This window comes from Castor canadensis, chromosome 12 (genome assembly GCF_047511655.1).
Source record: "Castor canadensis chromosome 12, mCasCan1.hap1v2, whole genome shotgun sequence".
In the NCBI taxonomy this organism is placed as follows: Eukaryota; Metazoa; Chordata; class Mammalia; order Rodentia; family Castoridae; genus Castor; species Castor canadensis.
The window spans coordinates 120500969-120521403 of record NC_133397.1 but is presented as its reverse complement, the minus strand read 5'-3'; the positions used below and the strand labels follow the sequence as shown (position 1 = coordinate 120521403).

The following is a 20435-nucleotide window of genomic DNA, read 5'->3' as shown; positions in this document are numbered from 1 at the left end:
CATAGACATTATTCTGGCATGTGCATTTCTACTTTTGCAATAAAAAATTAGAAAATATGTACCTCCTGTTTTCCATAAGAATTACAAAGAGTTCTGATTTTTAAGTGGCTAAAACTTAAGTTTTTCCCTCTATATGACATTTTTCAACTATTTGCAATACTAGCCAATTCTATCCAGCAAGTCCAGTCCAAAGTAAATCTCTATCTTGCATAATCTAAGAACAAGGACCCTTCCATCTTACTATGGTATTAAAAATGACATTTTCATAAACCTGATGAGATCATTACTAGTTGGGCTTCTTCTAACTCTTGAGCTCTTCTAGATCATCCTTTCCAAAACTCAAGGAAAAAATTCTTTCAGTTGATGTTCTCATAACTTACAGGGCCTTAGTTTTCCATGAATAAACTTGAATTCCCCATAAAGAGAGGAAGTTTCATGCAGAAGTTTTCCTGGACACTGGATTAGGATATATATGTACAAAAAAGTCTTGAAGGATTATAGAAGTCTCATAGTAATGAATTACAATAACCAGTAGCAGAATAATGAATCATAAATGAAGATTTATTTTTGTCTTTAGCCTATCAAGTTAGATTAGGCTGAAAATAAAGCTGTTGTATAGCTTTATCCCTAAATATAAATGATGAATGGGCATATGCATGTTTGTAAATATATATTATAACCTATGTACTAAAATGTTCTTCTTAAAATAGGCAGGAACTTGGTGTGATAGCCCATGCTTGTAATCCCAGCTCTTGAGAGGCTGAGGTGGATCTGGAGTTCATAGTCAGCTTGAGCTACATAACAATTTCAAGGTTATCCTGGGTTACATAGCAAGATCCTGTATCAATAAAGTATAAAATAAAATAGAAAATGAAACAAATCAACCAAGAAACCAGTTCAGACCAAGAAAACCATTTAGTATCACTCAAAGCCAAATTGCCAGAATAGTAATGCTAAAGGAACATCACTGCTGAATTTGAATAAATGGAATTCACACAATGATAAATCTTTTATTTTATGAGACATTTTTCTCTGAGATCCTTTGTGAACCTTGAAAACAAGTAAAATAATTTCCAATTGAGAAAAGATTTGACTTTATTTCTTTTTGAACATACTAGAGTTAGGAATTCGTGTTAGCTACAGAACAGTTCCAAGGAATGTTGAAGCACTTTAGGTAACTCAAGTAATGGAAGTTATATTATATTAAAATAAGAAAAATAGATATTTCAGCCATGGTTACAGGCTTCACAAACCCCAAGAAAAGCTCAACATCTAGGCCTCTCAAGAAAAGTAACTGTAGTATAGTAACTATATTTAGTAACTATAATACATCTAGGCCCATTCAAAAAGCAAATGGAAAAATGGTTCAGGATTAGTATTTGTTACAGTCTTGATACAATGTTTTGAAATATCTTCAAGAGGAGAAGTTGTTTCTATTCTTAATATGGCATTCTTCCATGTGGGTGACAGAACTCTCCCTCATTCTGACTTTTAAAATCTGTCACCATTTTCTCTCTGGATGAATTTGTCTTGCTCATCTTATCATGGGTCTCCATTCTGAATTCCCAAAATTGCCCTAGTGATTACATGATTTATTTTTGCTTGAGCACAGTCCTGGAATCATACATCTTCATGTATTTGTGCACAGATTATATTCTTTTGTGTCAGGTAGCCATGCCTGCTCCAACGGTTAAGCAAGAGTTATGATAGCACAACTAATTACATTTATAATTTGGAAATGAGGTTTCTTTATTTAACTTATTACCTAAAGACATTGTTCTAGTCTCTTTCTCTTTCTTTCCCTTTCTTCTTTCTTTCCTTCCTTCCTTCCTTCCTTCTTTCTTTCTTTCTCTCTCTCTCTCCCTTTCTCTCTCATGCATGCACACTGAAACACCTCTAAATAGGTTTTAAATTTATTTACCACCTTCAATTGTCTTGATTTCAAGATGAAAAAAAAAACATAGGGAATGGAGACTAAGTATTGGAAGAAAATAATCTATATGTTATTAGATGGAATTAGGAAACTTTAATGAGAATAGAACAATCATTAGCAATGACATGTTCTTAGACAAAAGCAAGATATATTGCCAAGATAAGGGATTCTAGTTTGGACTTCAGGAAAATTTAGTTTTAAGCACCAGTCTTAACAAAGACAAACGATGTGTAGAATAGTGAGCAAGAGGGTTCTTTGGATAATTTTAGAAGTTTTGAGAATATTTATCTAGAGCACATCTTTTAATTATGTGATCTCTTTAGGAAGTTTGGAAAACCAACTTTTTAACTTTTCTTTTGTTTAATCAATGCAGTTACAGTAAATGATAAAATTTTGTATTCATGGGGAACTAAAGTTACACTAATCCTTCATTTTCTTCAGAAAAATACTGAGCAGAAAGCAAGGGAGAACAGCCCAGGCACAGAGTTCGTGATATCCCATCTCCAAAACAACCACAGCAAAATGGACTGGAGGTATGGTGCAAGTGGTAGAGACCTGCTTTGCAAGCATGAATCCCTGGAGTTCAAACCCCAGTCCCACCAAAAAAAATAAAATAAAATAATAATGAACTTTGAAGTGTATTAGAATATAAGCAAATTATATATGTTAACATTAAAAAGTCAGAGATATTTTACATAAATCTCTTCATGAATATAATATTTAAATTTACCTAAATTATATGTCTCAATTGCAATTCTCTGTGAGTAGTAAAACAACATGTGGAAAAAAATGGCTCTACCACAAATCCATTAGCTTAAATAATCTGGGCATAGAGTGAAAGACTCTATCCAGAGGATTTTGATAACCACTAAATTTGAGATATTGATTTTGAAATGTCTTATTTACCTGTACCAAATGAGGCTTTGGACATATTTGCTGCTCTAGGACAAGTCGTTGCAATAGAAAATCCACAAAGTTAGAGAATCTTTCCATGTCACTTGGTCAAGCACACTTACATCTGCCACAGGGATCACTATTAACTGTACCTGAGCCATGAGTACACAATGCATGCCTACTGCTGCCCACTAGGTATTTAACCATTAATAATCTATTATTGAACCTAACGGCTTGAAAAATTATTCACTGCAACTTCCTGAAGCCATGACATTTCAAAATAAACATAACAGTAAAACTAATCCAGTTTTGAAGAAACTACTTTTAGAAGAACCAACTTTTCTTTTTTTAAACATATGCATTTTTAAAAAGCAAATTTGACATTTGAAAACAGCAAGTGTTTCACTCAATTACTTAAAAGATTATATCAGAAAAGTAAACCGATCAGTATTGATTTTAAAACAGAAAGAAAATCACACATACACACACATATATATATATTTATCATAAAATAATCTTGCTATAATATGGATACTTTAAAAGCTACCTACAAAACAGTACATGCATTTTTGAATTGTGTTAGAATAGTCTAAATAGTAGATTGTCTAAAATTGCTATTATTGCTCTAGAATACAATTGTGAGTAAATATAACTTTAAGCATTATGTCTGGATTTACCAAATTTTCAACACTGAATTGCCTTAGAAATGAAATAACAAATGCTACATTTAGAAATTCATTTGTATGCATTTGTAATCAAGCTCCAATTACTTGATGAGTTTTTTACCATGTGTCCATTCAATATTTATTCAGAATGTGCTGAGTTCCAGCATTTATGCTTGGTTCTTGGATGTGGTAGTAACTAAGACAGCTGTACATGAAGACCTCACAGAGAAGAGGGAGAAAATGAGCAATTTAAACAAGTCTGAAAGGTGACATAAAAGGAGATCCTAGAACATGAAACAAAAGCAGGCCCCAGAGAAAAGGAATTAGGGAATGTTCCTAGGAATCGGAGCCCACTTAACTGAATCCTAAATGTTAGTAGCTAATAAGCCAAGGAAAATTCTGACAGGAATATTAAAAGGAGGACTCAACGTGGTGCTTTAGGAACTCACAAACAATTTAAAGTGTATGTATGTATCTCTGTGTGAAAGTAACTGACTATGTATGAACAGAAGATGGGGCAGATCGTATATTAAGTGCACAAATAATGACGGACCTTTCAAGCCTTCCTCATTATCTGAATTCTGTTCTAAATAAAATAGCAGTCAATGAACAGGTTTTAATTTTTAAAAATCGCATGATTAAATTTTTGTTTCTAAAGACAAATATGACTATAAAGTGAAAATTGTTGACTAGGACCAGACAAAATTTTAATGAGACTTGGTAGGAAACTGTTACAGTATCCAGATGCCAGGCATTGGTGGTTGAGGCTGGCTTAGTAGCAATAAAAGTGAAGAATGAGAATGGTAAGACTTGCTAATTATTTTGATTAGAGGATGAGAGAAAATGAACAAAATTAATGTCTTTATTTCTGACTTTGAAAATTGAACATATGCTAATGCTATTTGCAGAGGTGGAGAACAGAAGAAAGAGTTGTTAGATGTGTGGAGGAGAGAGAGGAAGGTGAAAAGTTCAGTTGGGAGTTGGGAACATACTAAACTTGGTGTGGCGTTAGATATTAAATGGAGATGTCCACAGGCATTTGGACAGACTTGTCTGGGTAAGAGCATTGATGTGGGGGCAGGGGGCACAATATCAGATGTTGACTGGAACCAGACAAATCAATTCTGTCTTCCATGAAAGTGCACAGACAGAGATGGAGAAAGCATATGACACAGACTTGAAGGACCAAATGCCTTTACAGGGAACTGAATCAGATCAGCCCTGGAGGTAAGAAATAAAGGAGACAAGCTTCCTGATGTAAAATAAAGTAGTGTGAGAGAGAAGCTGATTGTCCTAGATGAAGGATAGAGAGGAAAGTGAGAATGTGGAAAGAGAATGTAAATCACACTTTCAAAAAATATGGCTGTGAAAAAGAAGCTTTGAGGTATGTATGTGGGTGGGTGTAAGTCAGGTGTGTTTGCAAGTGAGAGAAAGAGATAGAGACAGAGCCAGAGACAGACAAAGAAAAGCAGATAGAAGAGACAGAGAGGGACAGAGAGAGAAAAACCAAGAAACAGAGAGAGAGAGAGAGAGAGAGAGAGAGAGAGAGAGAGAGAGATGCTGGTTGAATGTGTAGGGAATGTGTAGGGAATAAGTCTAAGCAGAGAAGAGATTTTAAATATATGAATGAAAAAGGATAACTAAATTAGAAATTATTTGCCTATAATATTGAAATAAAATTTAAAGACTGCAATTGACCTTTAGAAAAGCACTTTTTATTACAAATATGTTATAAGAGGTTAAATTCAGAATGATGGTCTTTTGTACTTTCAAAAAGGGGAAATAATGTTGTTTTTTAGAATTAATACATAGGCACTATTAATAGTATCTTCCAGAAGAACCCTGAAAAGATGGGAGTGGAGAGGAAGTGACTGAGTTAGGGAACCAGAATCCTAAAATAAATTCCTTCACTCTCCTAAACCTTACCTATTGTCCCACAGGTGATATGCGCCATACCATACCAATGATTGATCTAGGAAAATAGTAAAGGCAGTAAAACTATTTCTATCCATTGACTTTCTGTAAGCTCTTTCCCTCACTTTCTTGCAGCTCATTATAACCACATGTGATCTGAAGGCGAAAACATGCCCTTATCCATACTTCATTCTGCTTTTCCTGATAAACCCACCTTGGCTAACATTCCATAGAGTTTTTCATACTTTCCTATAGGTTTATTTATACTGTGGTTTGCTAATAAATAGTTCATTGACCAATCTATAAAGCAGCCAATTCAAAAATTTGGATTTACCCTCGAATGTGAAAAAATACACATATGGTACTTTCACTGTGAGGTGAGTAATAAATTTGGCAGACCACTCATTTCTAAAACTATGATTTTAATGTGGAAAACAAATTCATTCACCTGTAATCCTTGAAAGTTTTATTTGGTTATTAATTGGTATGCATTATACTTACTACGAAGGTATGCTTATTTCACTGTAAGAAACTACAAACATTTTATCATTGTATCATTTAACCAAAAAAAAAAATAGTTAGAAGATGACCAGTTCATCTATTTTTAAATTCGATAGCCATCACAAACTCTACAACCAAACCTGGAGAAAGGAAGAAAATGAGCAAATATCAACTTAAATAAATTTCCCTAATCTGCTGTTAACACTAAAACAAATCAAAATAATTAATCTTTTGGGGACTTGGAGTCAGTTTCTAGAAGCAGTCTCCTTTGGAAGCAGCAGGCATATGGAACCTACCATAAGTGCCTATGAGCCAAATTCCTTCAATGTACATTTTTAAATTACACACTTATTTTTTGCCTTTTTCCCCATCTCTTCTTTAACGAAACTATTTCATAAAATAGAGAAGTATGTTTCTTAACTACAGATAAGCCTTGGAACTTTTAGTGATTCTTCTCTATTTAATAACATTCTTTTAAAGAATAAAATAGATGAGCTACAATTCTACCTTTGTGTAGAATTTGTATCTTTTATCTCTACTCAGTTAAATCAACTATTGCTTCATGTAGAGATTTGGTCAGAATTAGAAATTAGATTTATTTACATGGGCAGGAAATGTTGTTTAAAGGGTCTGCTGTTTTATCTCAAACACATCAAAGAGAGCTAGGCAGAGTTAGAAAACAATGAAAGTTCAAATGAATTTGATTCATGAACTAATCATTAAATAACTTCAGCCTCAGCTTTAATGTCATGAATTACAAAAAAATAAAGGTAAGGCTAAATAAACTGGAAAAAGGTACAAAGTTAGTAGGGGAGGAGTTGATTCATCAAATGTAGGTCTCTTGAAAACAACTTGTGAACTTTGACCTTATAAGATAAGCATTTTTGCCAAGGTAGCCTGATCCACACATTATCTCATTACCCTTGTTATCATTTAACTATGGTTTGCCCACTACAACACTTATGTTAAATTTGATTGCCTGTGTGGTGGTTGGGAAGGTGGGAACTTTAAGAAGTGATTGGGTCATGAGGAGGAATTAATGTCTTTCTCATGGAATGGGTTAGTTATCGAGAGTGAGTTGTTATAAAACTCCTGATGCTTGACCACTGTCGCACACACTAGCTTGCCCTGCTACTTTCCACCATGCTCTTACACCTCCATGTCTCCACAACTGTCAATCAAATAAATTTGTCTCTCTTCTAATATCAGCATTCTGTTACAGTAAAAGAAAATGGATCAAGAATCCCCTGATAATTCTCTGTGAGCAAATCTATTTTCTAAGATAAGAAAATTAATGTCCAGTGATGACAGAACTCAATAAGTAGCTCACTTTGGAATCAAACCTAAGTCTATCAACCTCAAAAAGTGAAAATTGGGATATATGAAGGAGTCGATCGTTTTTTCCAAGGTTAAAACATCTTGTTATAAGAGCCAGCAATCCTACTTACCTTACATCTTCCTAATTTGATAAACCATATTACATTTCCCAGTGTTTGTTTCTAATCCATCTGGTCCCCCTTATGACTGAGTTCTGGTGATGCAAGAAAAAGACACCAACATTTAAAAAAATAATCCTCTATCATGTTTCTTATCTTTTATTTTCAACTATGAAAATAGTATTGGACTAAAAAAAACAACAACTTGTTACTTTATTGCTGCAAAAATTGTGTGACTGACTTACCAGATGTTAACCGCTGACCTCTTCAATTTTGATATTTTTTCAGCTTTATTTTTTGCCAGTAGGTTAAAAAAAAATATGAGGCAGAAAAGACACTTTTAAAAGAGAGCCTATTATAGAGAATATTGACTGAATACCACCTACATTGGAGCAGAGACCAAAAAATTAGCTGAATGTCACCTTAGTCATACCCACCCACAAGTGTCAGTTTATTTGTAACCCAGCCCTAGGTCGGAATGGGGGTGGACTTGAAGCCTGGCTTGTACTCTTCTGTCCTTTCTCTGTAGAATGGTCTTGGAGAGTCACAATCCTCTCATCCAGGACAATCACTGGAATTTGGAGAGTGCTTGTTCACACCCTACTTACCTCACTGGCCCCTACCCTGACTTTTTCAATGACTGGAGCATTACAATGGACAGAGGAATGAGGAACGTTCACAAAAATAGAATTAAAAACAAGGCAATCTGAATAATTTTGTCCACAAAACTTACTGTTGAACTGTTAAATATACAGGATGAATTTGGTCATTAGGGGAAAAAAAACCAACATATTTTAAGCAGGTGTAGATGAGATGAAATGCAACTTTTCCCTACCCTTGTTAGAATGGTTTGTAAATTTTGTCATATTTATGACCACAAAGAAGTTTCCAGGCTTTAAGAACAAGGCATATTAAGAACTTTGGGAGGTTTTTATGTCTCAGAAAAGTACATGTTGATTTTTTTTCATTATTAGGGAGAAGTAGAATTCTGGGGATGGTTAAAGGATTGGGGTAATGCTTGCTTTCATTTTTCTTTTGCCTAATGTTGTCTTCTTTATAAAAGATACAATATCATTTTAGAGGTTAACTTGAATTTTTCCTTCAGTGTGTGTCATGGTAACCTAATACAGTAAAATTTGGAAAGCTAATCAAAGAAACCTCAAGAATGCTATTAATTTAGTATTCTGAAGTAATTCTTGTGTACCAGTTGGAGAAATAAGATTTAAAAAACCTAAGTTTTAAAAGTCTTTTGATTTAAATATCATTATTTCAAGACTAAGATGGTAGAATAGGCAGAAATATTTTTCCTTTCCTCACCAAACCCCTTTAAAATGCTGATTAATCTTTATTTAAATAATAAATTATTGGGTGATTTTTATTTTATTATGAATTTTCAAAGCCAGAAGAAGCCTGCATGGGAGCCCCTATGTGGTGGAGGCCCAGACAGGCATCCGTCTATCCAGCTGGTATGGATAAAGGAAGGGAGTGTTAGATTTAGGGTAATTAACTAAAAGTTTGTGTAAGAAACAAAGGATAAAATGTTTTTCCTATTTCATGTGTATCATAAAAGTTGACTTCAGCATTTGCTCTCAGCACAACCTTGAGGACTGTTTTCTAAAAAAAGAGAGAAAGAGGGATTTCCCTCACTGTGTGAGGGACACATTTAAGAATGAGGTGTTGAGGTAATTCTGGTGTTATCACAAAGGAAGCAGAAAGGCAGAAATGGAGAGTTTAGAAAAATGCCTTCTTACTTTCACAGTAAATGTGGTCCAGAGCCAACGAGATCCCTCCCTAACCAAAGCCTGGAAAGAAAAGCTTGCCTGCTGCAACACCCATGCACTTAAACAAAACTCTTCAGCGTTCTCATCCAGCATGAGTGCCTGCCAGATTTGTTACTTACTCAAGAAGCAAATAGTAATGAAGAGTCTACTATACCAGGTTCCAGACACCTGGAACATGGCAGTGAATAGCATGAAGTTCCTGGCCTCACTGAACTTTTTGTTTTACATCCTAGCAGAAAAACTGCATTGAACAAATACTACCAGTTGGTAAATTCTAATTACATATTGCCAAGTGAGAGAAAGAAAATTGAGCAGAAGAGAGAGCCCACACATGAAATGGTACTATGGAGACAGACAACATGAGAAGAAGGGTCATTAGAGGAGTTGACATTGAACAGAAACCTAAAGGCATTGAAGGGGAGAGGCCTGCAGAGGAAGAACATTTAGTCAAAGGAAAGTGTTTGCACAGGGTCAGCAAGAAGTTGGTGGCAGGTGACTACACAAAAACCTCATAAAAAATTCCTACTTTGACCACTGTTATTCTTTAGATAATAATTTCCATAACCAACCAGTGATCGGGGACCCTTGACAAAACTAAAATCATGAAATAGAAAGCCCAGGATTGAGGACATCCAAACATAAGGAACAGAGAGAATAATCAAGTTAAAGTTTTTTTTTTTTTTTTTTTTTAGGATAAAATCTCACTGATCTTAAACTCTTGGACTCAAATGATACCCCTGGATCAGCCTCCTGAGTGGCTAGGACTACAGGTGTGTGCCAGTGCACCTGACTTATTCATGTTCACATTTTAATTGAGATGCTATTATAGGCATGAAATAAGAATAGTCAAGTATAAAAAAGGAGCCAGATGAATATTTGAGAAATGAAACAATTAAATTATTGTCTTTAACTTTTATACATCTACTTGTAGTGTTTTTAACCAAATAGTACTGATGTAAACCTAAAGCATAGAGAGTGAAATCTAAGTTCTGAGCTTCATATACTGTTCTTTCTTCTCTGTTGAGTGGATAGGTTTCCAGAGTCAAACCAGTCATACACTCACTCAATCAGGAACGTGATTAAGAGTTAGTTTTCCTTATTTAGAAGCTAAGTCAGTTTCTTGGTTTTATTTTGATGAATGGAATATTGTATTTGGAAACAAAAGTGACAGTGAGCCCCTTTGAGTATAAGTTAACATAAACAAGCATCTCCCTTGTATTTGGAAACCAGTGACCAATGGGGTTGGCACAGAAGAAACAGCTATGGTGAATAAAGGTTTTGCTAAAATTAATAGTTATTATTAAAATAAGAGCTAAGTAGTTCTTCTTAAAGACTTATAAGCAGACTTTCCCTGGCCATTCTTTCTCAGGTTCCCTTACCTTCCTCTACTATTTTGTTTTATCCTGTGACTGACTTTATTTTTCCCCACCTTTCTAAACTAAAGCAAATTCTGATCTCCCAGACCACTTTTTTCAATTGTTTCTTTCCCTTAATCATAAAAGATTTGTAATCAAAGTCATAATTTTTCTGTGTTGTAATATGCTTCCCAGTTAGGATTTACATGTACATGGAGCAAGCAGGAGCTACTTTTGATCCACACATGATTTACCACGATGCTGGAATCCTGCCAACACAAATGTACCTCACTAGAATAAATGTGACTACCTCCAGTCAAGTCAAACACCACCGATGATGTAATATGTTAAATATTGCACAATTTCATGATGCTATCTAATCAAATTGTTCTCCTCAATAGCAGTAAACAGTGGCTGAAGTACCCACATAATTATAAAGTATTTGTTAGCCTTGGAATATTTAGGGGTAAGGAATAGAAAGGAACAGCTCTGTACTGGTGATTAAAATACAGAAAGGGAATTTAGGTGTCTGTGTAACAAAGCATCGATATCAACATGTCCCAAGTGGCAGTCTAACACACTTCCTTATACTGGTCTATAATTTTTTTTCTTTTGTATGTTTTTCTTAATTTCTTAAAAACCTGCAAATTTCTTGAAGGGAAAACTACTGTGAGCTAATTATTGGTTCTCTTATAATATTTAGGCATATACAGGAATTCAGAATACAGACTTTTTGTTTTAAAATCCTTTTTTACTTCCCTACAATACCATAAATAAGATATAATAATAGAATATGCAATTACTTATGGCCAGCATTGCTATCAGTTTTAAAAGTTGTCACTGCTATGTGTCTGAGTTCACAGGAGTTGTCATAACAAAATACCACAGACTGCGTGGCTTACACAGCAGAAGTTTATTTCTCACAGGTCATGGGTGGGAGACTGCAAAGTCAAAGATCAAGGAATTGGCCAATCTAGTTCCTAATGAAGACCCTCTTAGCCTGGAGAGAGAGAGAGAGAGAGAGAGAGAGAGAGATGGGTAGGAGAGAGATGGGTGAGAAAGGAAAGACGAAAGGAAAGAGATAGCACTAACTCTCATGTATCTTCATATGAAGACAATAATCCCAATCCACTAATCATGGATCCAACTTTTTAATTTCATTTCATCTTAGTCAGACTTCTGCTGCAAGGGCCTTATCTATAAATATTGTCACATTGGGACATAGAGCATCAATATATGAATTAGGGGAAAGGAAGGGTAAAGACATTCAGTCTATAACACTATTTAAATCTTGAACAAGACTCAGGGATATCTGAATATTCATTGAACAAATATTCACTTAATAAATGTTTAATCCTGTCCAAGACTTTTAATATATCCTACAGTTATGGAAAAAAATTAGGTGGAGGTTTTGCTTTTTCATTTCTCATAATTATTAGCATTATAAAATGAAATGTTGAGGGTAGGTGGAGCAGCTCAAGCTGTGAGAGCACCTGCTTAGCAAGCGTGAGGCCCCGAGTTCAAACCCCAGTGCCACCAAATAAAAGAAAATTAAAATGACATTTTGGAGAATACAATGACTACTTCTAAAATAATGAATGCCAAAAGGGATGTTGAGTTTTAATTAAGTTAATATTGATTCAATAGGCTAGCTAATTATATTTATTGTAATCTATTTTGGCTACTTATCCAATTAATTTCAACTATTTTTAAAATTGGATTTCTTTTTTTATTAGCATACCTTAATAGTACAAAGTAAAATTGGATTTCTAATGGAAAATCTTAATTGGAAGTTTCTTCCCCTTAAGTCATTAAATCAATGATCAACCACCATACATGAATTCTGTTTAGATGTGATCTCTTATTATTCTGTACTTCCTTTCTCTATTGTGCATGTCTTCCAAACGCTAGTTGCCCACTGTGCATGACACAGGAGCAACCCAGAGCATCCCATATATCCCACTGTAAAACACAGATATCCTGGAGTTGGGAGAAGTTGGCCTAACGGGATCTTCATATTGGGAGATGATATGACTTTGTAATAGAAACCTAAGGTACCAGAGGTACTAAAGGAGAATGGATCTGTCAATTCAGAGATCTGTCACATCAAAACCCAAGGTGAGGCCAAGTTAATTGGTAAGAGGGGAAGGTCCATAGGCCCATAATTGCCAAGACCATAAATTTCACTGACTCATATCTTAACAGCAGGTGGCAAGAGGATGGTCAAGCAATTGGGAAGCCAATTAGAACTCAAAAGACCAATGAGAGCTCAAGACAGAATAATGGCCAAGGAGAACTTAGAGAACTGCCCAAGGTTCTGAGGTCCCTCTTCCATCCTCCCATGAAATAATTGACTCCTGCTTATTTTCAGATACCATCCTGACTAGGAAAAAAATGAGATTAATTCAGGTAATCTTCATAAATTCTCTAGAGTTATCTTTCCAAATCAGGATGAGAAAATAGAGGTTTAGAGAGATTAGCTATATCATCTTCTTACAGGAAATGGTGTCATAAGATTCTTCCTTGTTATAAAATAGTGCTAAATCTTATTTCTCTTTCATCTGTCACTCTACTTTGTAAAAGAGGTTATTGCTATGTATCCCTAGCATATTACGTTATTAATTTATTTTTTTTAGTACAAACATCCCTGCAACAGCACATGGTGGGCCACTGCTGAGGGCATAGGTGCTTTATTGGAGAGGGGATGGGGGTGTGCAAGGGATGAGGAAATTTCCCCCATTAGGAGAAGATGGAACAGCGAGATGTGCATGGTCTCTGGCCAAACCATGGTCCAAATGGGAAGACACTAGCTAGTCACAAAGTCACAGGAACACCACATAAGCCTGGGTGTAGGCCCAGAAACTACAGGCATCTGGGGCGGGTCCCTTGCACATTCATCATGAAATATACAGGATAAGGCTGTACATGAATTAATTACAAAAAGTCGTATTTACAAAAATCTGTACACACATTTGAAAAACTCACAAAATTGTCATCTATGTATCACAAGTTGCTAGACCAAAATATTAAAAATGGGATAAAGTTAAACATTTCTTTTCTCAAATCTTTTCAAAAGGATGAATACTTTTAAAGCACATATATGCTACTTATTATTAATAGCAAGACCCATGAAGAAACCAAGCAACTGAGCCTTCCTTGAGCCCATGAGAAGACTTGAGCCTTGAGTGGCCAGGCCAGAGGACACTGCCCAGGGATAGGGCAGGTAATTGGCCCACGGTGCAGAACAAAGCTGAATACAACAAAAGGAAGAACATGTCTTTGGCTAAAACTTTGGCATTAAATAAAAGAGGCAAACAGGATGGAAACATGAAGCCTTGGCAGCCAGGGTGGGCCAAGCAGGGACACAGGCAAGCTGGAAAGTTGACTCCAAGAGCAGTGGGAACCAGGCCTGGGCGCATACCTGGGTGGCAGAAAGCTGTATTTCCACCAGTTGGTTGTGCCTTCTGGGCCTAGCAGGGAGCATGTGCTCACAAGTAATAGGGATGGGCAAGTGGGCCTCCTTGACCACAACCAGTTCACCAAGTAAGTGAAGTGGATGTAGTGCAAATGTTGCAACCAAGTGTTGCGGACATGCTACCCGTTTGTCTTAAAGGTCATGTGGCAATATGGGGCAAAAGGCAGGACCTTGTCCTTATCATGGGTGCCTGTGTCCTCAGCCACAGGAAGAAACCCATTTTTCCTATGTTTGTGGAACAGGGGTTGATGTGTCTTGCCCCTTTAATGTGTTAGTTGAGAGCCTCTGTGTCCAGGTTTCAAGGCTAAAAATTTGTGCTTCTCTTTGCAGTCTGGTTTCTTGCCAGGAGCAGAAGGCTTTTAGGACAGATAGAAGAATATCTGGGCCCCTTGTCCCATGGCAGAGCACTCACTCTGAGTTCCACCTCAGAACATCCTTTAGCCCTTTAACACTGGCAAGGTGACCAAGAAAAACCAAAGGGTGGCACAGAGACCCAATAAGTAGAATGCAATGCACAGTTCCATGAGTAGAGGGGTATGGATGGTGACATCTCTAGGGGACCTCTGATGTTCTCAGGTGGGTACCAGGCCTGGTAGGGCATACAGAGTCACTGAAGCAATGTAGTTGTTCTGCATGACTTCAAAGATCATTTGCTGGAGACCAAAGCAGAATGTAGAGGCAAATGGGCTGGTATGGTTTGGAGAGGGGAATCTGTGCAGGACAACAGGCTTCTCTAACAGGATGGCCCAGGAGCTCCAGGATATTGTCCCACTTGCTGTATGTTGTGCATATTTCTGTCTGGCCAACTGCGTTTTCTTTCTTTATGTCTAGTGGGATCTTGAACTCACAGTGATGATAAATGTTGAAATTATAATGCCCAGAGTAATTGATGTGCAGGACAAACTTCTTCACTTTGTGTGCATTTACTTCAAAGAGGATGTCTTTGTCTTCTGACTTACAGAAGACTTTGTGTGGAGAGCCAAGCATGCTAAGAACATCTTGGCAGGAGTCACCAAAATACACTGAATGTTCAAATACCTGCATCTTGACATCTGCTAATAAGCCAAGTCCACAGCCTGCAGCAAGTAGGTGAAGTCATAAACCTGAGGGTCCTGTTCCATCTTGAAGAACATCTACATTCTCAGCATACACATTGCCCAAGAAACAGCTCAGGGGCATCACAGGAGCCTTGGTATCCTGTAGCTGTTTCCACTGTAGATGTACATCCATTTTACACTTGCTCCATGGGGTATCTGGAGAGAAGCTAGACCGTGGGCAAAATTGGGCTCATACTTGGGAGCCTCAGTCCAGAAATCTAACTGGAAAGAGAAAAACAGTCCTCTGAAGTTGAGGTGGAAGAGCTGCTCAGTGGAGTTTCATACTCCAGGATGAGTTGTACCAACAGACTGGTAGGAGCTATGGCCTGAGAGTTCAAATGCACTCCACAAGATTTTAACTTTACTTTAGTCAACTCAGATACTTCAGTCACCTTAAGTCTGTGATCGAAAGCATCAAACAGTAGTTTGATCCCATCCTGAGTCAGGTTAAGGATGAGGTCATGGTTTAGAAGAGACTGCTCACTGTAGAGAACCTGGACATTTTTGATGATGTGACAGTGCTTCTGAAGAATGGCTACTGCTTGAGCCGGAGGCATTCCCAGCGTGAATTCCCATTGCTCATTCTCCAGAGAGCTTTCAGGCACCACCTCCAGGTCCAGCATTGGTTCGGTTTGCCTGGAGGCCGCAGGCGGCCTGGCCTCCCTGCAGCAGCACAGACCAGAAGGGACAGGACCTGCAGCAGCCTCGGCGGCAGAGTATGTTTAATTTAAATATTCAAATTTAATGAGTATGCTTGATTATTCTTAAATAAGCCAAGAAAGCATTTTCAGAGGCAGTATATTCAAAGTAAGAATACATTTTAAGTTATACACTACAAAAAATTCTAGAAAGCAGCAAATGTTATACTGTATAACATTTCTTATGTGGGATTATTACTTAATCATAAAAACATTTAAAACTTTTCTTAAAATAATAGATATGTGGAAAAGTTCCAGATAAAATCCTAGAAAAACTAATTTTACTATATTCAACATTTTCAGTTTCCTTTTTTTCTTTAAGGGAAAAGTATGTAAAGAAAAATTTCATAATCCCAGCTACTTAGGAGGCAGACATCAGGAAGATCACAGTCAGAAGTCAGCCTAGGCAAAAAATTAATGAGACCTTCATCTCAACAAAAAAAAAGGCAAGTGATTCATTTCTGTAATTCCACCCACATGGAAGCCATAGGTAGGAGAAGGATTAAGTTCTAGGTAGGTCTAAACAAAAAAATGTGTGACCTTATCTAAAAAATAACTAATGAAATAAGAACTGAGGACATGACTCAAGCAGTAAAGAACTTGCCTATGAAGTGGGAGAGCGGGAGTTCGAACCCCAGTACTGCCAAAAAAAAGAGAAATTTTTCATAGTAAATAATTTATCTATTTAATGATTTTAATACTTGCATTCCAAATTTTATTTTTAATTAATTCTATATTTTAGTAAAGTCATAAACATATCTTGGGGAAATTGCTTAAAATTAAATCCTCTTATATGAAAGGTAATATAAATTCATCAGTTTCAGAGCAATCCTACTAAAATCTCTAGAGGAATTTAAAATTTAAATAAACTCTCTTGTTTGGCTCTCAAAGGAAAATATAATTTGAATTGCTTTTCATGAATTTTATTCACTGACTATTGAGTTATTAATTTAAGTCTAAGTGCTATCATTTACTTTTATTGCTGTAATTCAGTATTGCCAGCTGTTTTGGCACTTTGACATACACAATAGATCAGTGTCTTAAAGAGCTCATGATTCTTGTGCAAATATGGTTGTTTATATGTTGTTATCTTTACGTTTAAAACTTTCAGAACTTAAAGTCAAAGAGTTTCCAGAAATATTTTGAGTAAGTCATCAGACAAAACAAAAATCCTATAGATAAGCTTTTACGACTTCCACATGCACAAAAGTTTTTGAAAAAGTGGAAAAGATTAGCTGGAAATAGAAATCTGAGAAAAAATAGACACGTTCCTAAAAATAGTCATTTTCCTAAGGTTCAGTACTGTAACTAAGTGTCTGTTCAAGATCTGGAGGGTGGCCCAAGTGATGGAGCAACTGCCCTGCAAGTGAGAAGCCCTGAGTTTAAACCCTAGTACCACCAAAATAAATAAACAAATATTTATTCAAAGAAAAGTAAGGAGCATGGGTCAAGTAATGATGGCAAATGAAAATACCTGCTCATATTTGGATACAAATTAAGAAGTTTGTGCAGAAAAACGACAAGATCAAAAATGTAAAGCTTCAGCATAATAAAATGAGAACCAGTCTTTTACAAAAAGAATGTATTTCAAAAGTAGCAAAATAACTTCTTTTCCTATTTCTTTTTTTTAATTAAAAAAATTTTATTAGCATAAATAAATTTTACTGAGGGGTTTCATTGTGATAGTGACAATTTGCATAAAATGTTCCTTGAGCAAATATAGCCTATCTATGCTACCCTGCAACCCTTTTTTTTTTTAAACAGTTTTTGGTGGGTTTCATTGGGCTACCTGCACACATCTCTCCTTTCTCTCTCTCACATTCTCTGCTTCCTCCCTGAAACTTTTGCTATTTCAAGCATATTGTCAAGTTGCACTGGGAATTAACTGATACCATCAGATACCGCCATTATTTGAAATAAATGAGTGAGTTGTCTTTGTCTATGATGTAGAAGTGTATGAAATACTGGAATTCAAATGGACCTTTTGAAACATGTGAGCAAAATGAATTCCAGACTTACTGAAAAGTTAATACATATTCAAAGCATCAGGTTTTAGACTTGCAGATGGATAGAATGTTTTCATTCAGCAACTTTCTGTTGGAATTTGTTCTCATACAATCTGTGTTCTAACTAGAGCAACAGACAATTATAACAAAATCACATAAATAATTTGATAGAAATGCCTCTTAGCAAGCTGTAGATAACTATTTACAGATGGGAAGCATGCCTTTTATAAGTAGTGTCATTTAGCTGGGTTTTAAAAGAAAACAATAATTTTTTGGTCCTAAAAATACAGAGGTGTAAAAAATTGTGGCCTGTTGGGAGGATCAGTGGAGTGTAAGGTACATTCATGAAGAATATCTTGTCCTCAGGGCTTTTGTTGTACCAGTGGACAATAAATAGAGGTTTTGACATTATCAAATATTATGACATACCAGTACCATCTTTATAGCAGTATTGACTCACAGCTTCTCAGTTAATTAACATGTTTAGTTTGGTTGGCTAATGTGACAAGAATAATATATTTAAGTACTAACACAAAGAACAAATACTAGAATATACAAAAATATGTCATTTTTCATATGTTGGCTATATTAACCATTAGATGTAAAACGAACCCATCCATCAAAGTAACTAGAATCGAAAATTTGAATCTCCAGTAAGTCTGTGTCCTAAGTACTAAAGTGGGGGTAACAGAATTCTGATAGTGACCTTCAGATAAATGTTTTAGTCATTTAGCATACTATTTAATAGATAGCCTAGTTCTCTTTCATCCTAAATTTTTATGAGGATTTGTGGTTCTTTTAGCAGCAGCAGGAAAAGCAATTAGGAAAGAAAAGGCCAGCCTTTGTGCACGGGGCAGCAGCCTTGCAAGTGAATTGAGTAGACACCTGGAATCATTCATTTGATCACCCTGAAATTCTGGGGAAATTTGAATCATTTCATGACTCTTACATAACTTCTTAAGATTAGAATGATGGGGGAGGAGTATAGTTTGTAGAAATGACTTTTTGCTTATTTTCTGTTCCTTCACTAATATGAAAGTTTTGCAAATTTGCAATATTTTTGCATTTAGGCCATTATCACAAATGCCCTCTAAGTGAGGGACAAGCCAGAAACCAGAGCTGAATGTCTGGAATTATCTAAACAGAGACTCACTCTTTCCCCATAGAATCAGTATAATTGAATACTTTTTGGTACCAGGAATTGTTCATTCTTTTTTTTTTTTTTACAACCAGTCTTTTTTTTAGGTGTAACTTATATTTTACTAGTAGATAGTAAAATTAGAAAAATATCCCAAAGTAAATACTCCTATAGTGTCTTTAGTGGCACCCAGAGCTCTGGAGTAAATGCCTGGCAACACAACCTCTTTTACCCATCATAGCTCTCTTTTTGAAGGACTTATTGAACATTGTCCAAAGTGATAAACTTCCAAAAAATCTGTAAGCCTCTTTCTATTTTACTCCATCCCAGCATAATTTCTATAGCATAGAAAACTCAGGGCTTGATACCAGAGTAAATTTGTCTTATAAGAAGTGAACTTCAAGATGCATACCATTTCCCTGTTGCACAATTCCATACAAAATAGCTGCAGCGAAACAAGAGTCTGGGTTTCTTGTTGGCATTGATGACTTAGCTTACTATCACATCAGTGTTTCAAAATCTTAGATAAACTATTGTTTATTTTGTAGTCTCTTCCACTATATTATACTCATCATAAGGCAGGAAAGGTGTCTTATTCACCACTGTGCTACCAATCACTAACACTAGACTGAGAGTGAAATAGCTGTTCAGTGAGTATTTGTCTTACTAATTTGGGGAACTATAAGAAATAAAGTGCCATTATTATAAAACAATCATCAACATGACTTGCAATTGTGAGAGATTTTATAATCTCAAGATCATGCAGCAGACTGTTATGCAGCCATTAAAAAGAGGTGCAGACACAGAGTCACCCACAGCTCAATGACAGGCGCATGTTCTGCGATGTATTAAATTTCTTCTTTGTGCAAACATCAGACAGTGTACTTGTATAAACCTAAATGAATAGGGAAATCTATGGAGCCAGCCTCTTGATGAAAGCAGAGATGTGGTACACATGACAGTGCATGCTAAAATAATGATAAAAGAATAGTAAAAATAAATACACAAACCAGTAACATAGTCATTTATTGTCATATAGTCGAACCTGTCATTGAATATAATATACTACCTGTAATTGCACGAGCTATATTTTTGTACATTTGTAGGTTTGTTTACATTAGTATCTCCATGAACATATGTGGAATACCTCATGCTATAACGTACAACACCTAGGTGACAGAACAATTTCAGTTCCGTTATCTTATGGGGCCACCATTATGTAGTAGTCTGTGATTGACTGAAATGTCACATATATAATCAGTGAGTGATTATGTATGTATGTGTGTATATATATACACCCATGGAGACATCTCTTTAAAAATATACATCCATCTACATATAAATAACATTATGTATTTTTAATTTCTTAATTTTATATATCCATACATGAGCTTTAGCACATTTTTACTGAAATTATCATGGCACACACTGCACATAAAATACTAAGAAAATTAAAAACTTTTAAAGCCTAATCACAAAGAATAGAAAGTTTCATCATGATGAGTTATCATTGGGTAGTAAGATGATGGAAGATTTAGTTTT

The 20435-nt window shown here is 35.7% G+C and overlaps 1 pseudogene; it reads right to left on the bottom strand.

The window, feature by feature from the left end:
- Positions 1-14506: 14506 nt before the first annotated feature.
- LOC109679962 (phagosome assembly factor 1 pseudogene) lies at positions 14507-15674 on the bottom strand (annotated as a pseudogene).
- Positions 15675-20435: the final 4761 nt, after the last annotated feature.